A 4603-nucleotide genomic window follows, 5' to 3' on the forward strand; every position below is an offset into this window, starting at 1 on the left:
TAGCCATCACTTAACATCTTTCTCTTACCGTCTGATGCCGTACCAACCTTTCTTAATGCCAAGAAGATGCTACACTGGGCAGCTTGATGGCTCATGGAGTTTCGGGTCCTGTCCTCAGTCTGGCCATTCCCCAGAGAACACTGGGGGAAGAACTTGAGCCTCATCCCCACTGATCTCTACCCATATCATCCAAGAACCTCTAAATAAACCCCAATTACTCCACTCCTAATAATAGCTACGTCGCTTTGAAAGCTCACTCTGGGCCAGACACTTCAAACACATATGACTAATCATTACAAGGACCTCCAAAGGCCGACAGCCATTGTTCTTTTTAAGAGAGGTAGAAACCATGTCTCAGACAGGTTGAAGAATCCATCAACTCATCAATCTTAGTCGAGAAGAATTGGGATTCAAGCACAGACCTGCCTGCTAGACTCCAGCTCTGCTAAATCATTTCACTCTTTGCAGATATTTTCAAGGCTGTCCAAGTAATATGCTGTCTTCTCCAGGGAGAAAAGTTCGGCCAAGGATGTGTTCTGCTTATCTAGCCTGGGCTCACTCTCTGTGACCTTGCTGACCAGGACACAGATTTGCAGTCATCCATCTGAAACCGAGAAACAGTGTTCTGTCACCGGAGCTGTCCTGCTGGGGATTATCCTCTTTGGGACTTAGGAGATCAAGCAAGTTTCTTAAGAGGGGAGTGGAGCCTGAGTCATCTCATTCTATACCAAAGTGTTCGAAGGGAGCTTGATTCTAACATTAATGCCTCTCAGTACTTCTGGCCAGAAAGGGTGACAAATGTTCCTCATGAGATTACAGCAGTGTATCAGTCTCGACTGAAAAGGGCTCTCTGGAGAGGTTCACTAGCTGCAGCTCACACAGACTAAATAAGGAGTGGTCGGCCTGACTGTCACTCCAGGCTTGGGAATCAGCTTGTTGCTGGACCTGTGTTGCTCAGCCATGACGGTGAAGGAGTCTGAAATCTGAAAGGACCTCCTTGAATAGTCACATGTGGCATGACTTTGAAAGAGTTTTTGCACGGAGCTCTTCCTGCTGGATCCTACCTGGGATGTCCTTATGTTCCAACAGAAAGGCTTGGGTAGAGGGGACCAACCCAAGTGTGTTGGGGGAGAGCTGGGCAGAGCATGTCATGATTCTCACAAGGACCCACTCAGGACCACCTGGTCGGGATAAACCTGTCCCATAGGCCACACTTCCAAGTCAGGGTAGATATAACAGTCTTATTAAATAAGAAACACAGAGCCAAATGCAGAGTAAAAAGCCCAAGAGGTCAGAGCAGTAGCTAAGATAGCTAAGAGCTGATAATAAAAACCCTTTCTTACCCTTCGCTGCCGCTGTTGTCCTTCCCCTCTAAAAGAGACCTACTTCCTGTTGTCTGTCTTTTTATTGACTTTCTGTTCTGCCTTCTCATTGGATGTAAACCCAACCACATGACCTCCTTGTTACTGCCTGTCTATACAGACCTCCAGGTCATCTATGGTTGGTATTGAGTTTAAAAGTGTGTGTCTCCATGCTGGCTGTATCCTTGAACACACAGAGTTCTGCCTGTCATGTTATTAGGATTAAAGGTGTGTGCCACCACCGCCCAGCTTCTGCTATGGCTTGCTATTAGCTCTGACCCCCAGGCAACTTTATTTATTAACATACAAATAAAATCACATTTCAGTACAAATGAAATATCACCATAAGTCGGTGCTCTAGGCCTTCCTTCTGGCAGTTGCCCAGGATCCTGAACATAAGCTCTCCCTTGGCTTTCCTGTTTCCACGTGTGAATTTTGGTCTATGGCATCAGGATCTTCTTCAGACAACAGCAGCAGGTTCAGAGTTTAAATGGGACACTGGGAAAGTTTGGCTCTTTGGGTAAGAGAATGCTTAGAAAGGTTATTTATAGCATAGAAAGATAACAGTATGCTGGGGCCCTGATGAGAGTTTAGTTCCAGAAGGCAGAGTGGGTTGGGGTTGGGGCTTCTGGTAGATCTAAGAGGAAAGAGAGAATTTTATGTAATTAAGCTGTCTCTGATTCCTGGGCACTGGGTGGCAGGGAGTGGGGAGTGTTCCCAAAGTAAGAATGCAAGGGTAGCATGTCTAGTTAAAGTGTACACGTAGTGTGGTTGTGGTGGTGTGATGCACCGTGACAGAAAGTCAGCACCTGTTCAGTCGAGATGCAGTCCTACCTCTCCACTGGCAAGTGGTTTCAAGTCACGGTTGAATATGCAGAAGTGCGACTTCCTCATAGGAAGGGCGGAGAGCAGCGTATAAGTTGACAGCTAGTGCCGTAATGAAGACAAGGGGCTTCAAAGGGCCATTTTCCCCATGCTGTGGGAAAGGTTTCCGTCTCAGTGGATATAACGCAAAGTAAGAATGATGTAAGAGACAAAAATATGATGCTATGAGTATTCACAGTAAGGAACAATGCTCCCTCGTAAGGCTGGCCACGTATGAGAACTTACTGTGCTCTAAAACAAGCATCGCCATCCAACGGAGAGATGTGTCTATGCTCCATTCATGACAGTGTGAAACTACAAGCATTAAAAAAAATCAGGCAGCCCAAAATAATTTAGAGTCAAAATATTAATTAAATATTTTTTAAAGAAGACCACAGGAAAAACTAGAAGACTCTAATATTAAAAAAAAAAAAAAAACACCAGAACTATCCATAGGCAAGAGTTTTCCAAATATAGCAATGGTGGCCAGTGTTTCAAAGAAGTCTGGGAAATCACAGGCATGGATCCTTTAACCCTCAATATCTTTATGTGCTGAAAATCTCCACTAAAACACGATGTAAATGAAAAAAAAACTTTTAACAGTGTAGTCAACATGATCTCCAGCAAACTCAGTGGGCAGAGAGTTAATGGTCCACTCCCCATGCTATGGTTTTCTTCCTTCAATTTTAGTTATCAAGAGTCAGGGTGGAGACCATGTTAATACAACTTTGTTTATAGCATATTATTATGATTGTTTAATGTCATTACAGTTTGTATTGTCATTAATGACTCCCTTTATCCAATTTATAAGTTAAACTTCTTGTATAGAAAAGGAAAATGTTGCTTACCTAGGATTTGATGTAGGCTGAGGATTCCCACATCTATGTGGAGCCTTTGCTCACTCACTTAGGAGCGGAGATGTGCTGAATCTTGTTCTCCTATACAGTAGGTAGCTGTTGAGCTGCTGAAGTATCTAGGGACAAGAAAACCTCATTTGTAGATGAGTCTCCTAACAACACAGCAATGGAACTCACCAAGACCAGTGAGTTCATTACAGAGCAGCAGCAAAAACTCATGGGCCCCCAGGCTAATGGGCTAGACTCTTATGTTCTTTACCTTTTATCATCTGTGATAACCCAGGCGAGCTTCTTCCAGCTAAGACCAAGACTATTTGCCTTCCTAACAGCAGCGGGGAATGAACGATCAGAGCCAAAGGGGGTTAAGAGACTGAGACAAAGTCTGTGAATGAACTTGTAGGAAAGACTCACAGTTTCAAGAGAATGTTCTTTTAAATCTCAAAGACTGTAGACCCTATTTCTCATGGACAGCTGAAGAAAGAGGCAGAGACCAGCCAACTCCAGATGCACGTTACCCAGCTCCAGAGCCGTTCTGAAACACAGCGAGGGAGATCGGAACAGTTGACTGACTCACGTCAGGGTGCTAAAGCATGGGCTCTCCAGTCTCAAAAATTGCTGCGAGATTAGTTTCTATTAAGAAAGTGGTTAAGGAAATATTTTTGAGGGCTGTTAAAAGAAAAATGCCATGTGTATGTATGCAAATGGTCTCTTGTTTTCTACTGTGGTTACCTTCAAGGCGAGTCTGTTTAGTTAACCTCTGGGCTGTGTGTGTATACACAGTGAGGTCATAGCTGCCCGTGATGTGTGTGCTGTCTTCTGGAAGGAAAAGGATGCTGACGAAGTGAGCTCTGACTCAGAGTCTGGTGGACGGGTGACGATCAGAGAAACACTCAAAGGAAAATTTGCATGTGCCCCGATGGCTGCTTTCAAAAACAATGTCTGAATTGTATCAGTTCATAGTTCTACAATGGAGTCCCCTTTAAAGGAAAAAAGAATGTTTCCAAACCTGTGGTGATCCAGAACAAAGACCCATGGAAACAAATTCTTCCCAGGAACTCTTCCACTTTGTCAGGGTGTGCTCACTGGAAGGTATCTTAAAGCAGCAGCTCTGGCGACATTCGATGGGACGCAGTGTGGCTGGCCTGCCCAACTTAGGAAGGACGTGTGCCCAAGAACCTGGCTCTGTAAGCCCCACTCCACAAGATGTTTTGATGAAGCAGGACAGCAAAGCTGGGTCTGTATCTACAGTCACTGCAGGCATGACACTGCCCTCTGCCACTCTCCAAAAGTGACATGTTACCTCTGCATTTATCCCCATTCACATCCATTCCTCACACCCAAACCACGGAGCAAGCCTCTGTGGGAGGTCTTTGCCCACAAGCACTCCTCACTGGAAAGTGGTTTTCCTCCACCCTAGTTTTTATTTCAAATGCTGTCTTCTAGAAAAGTGGACTCAATAAACTCGTGTTTTGGTCAGCTTTCCACGGCTTTGACAAAACCCCTGAGGTGATCAGCTCACAG

At 44.8% G+C, this 4603-nt stretch overlaps 1 long non-coding RNA gene across 3 annotated transcripts; it reads right to left on the bottom strand.

Annotated features, from left to right (window-relative positions):
- Positions 1-1426: 1426 nt before the first annotated feature.
- LOC143267732 (uncharacterized) lies at positions 1427-4049 on the bottom strand. Of its 3 annotated transcripts, none has more exons than XR_013043160.1 (5): positions 3812-4049; positions 3342-3712; positions 3074-3198; positions 2472-2540; positions 1427-2337 (listed from the first exon to the last, which is right to left on the bottom strand). It is a non-coding gene; the product is annotated as an uncharacterized LOC143267732 (long non-coding RNA). The 3 variants fall into 3 exon arrangements; XR_013043159.1 differs by having other exon boundaries at positions 3342-3404; positions 3494-4049; XR_013043158.1 differs by having other exon boundaries at positions 3342-4049.
- Between the last annotated feature and the right edge of the window lie 554 nt (positions 4050-4603).

Source organism: Peromyscus maniculatus, chromosome 11, assembly GCF_049852395.1.
Source record: "Peromyscus maniculatus bairdii isolate BWxNUB_F1_BW_parent chromosome 11, HU_Pman_BW_mat_3.1, whole genome shotgun sequence".
Classification (NCBI taxonomy): Eukaryota; Metazoa; Chordata; class Mammalia; order Rodentia; family Cricetidae; genus Peromyscus; species Peromyscus maniculatus.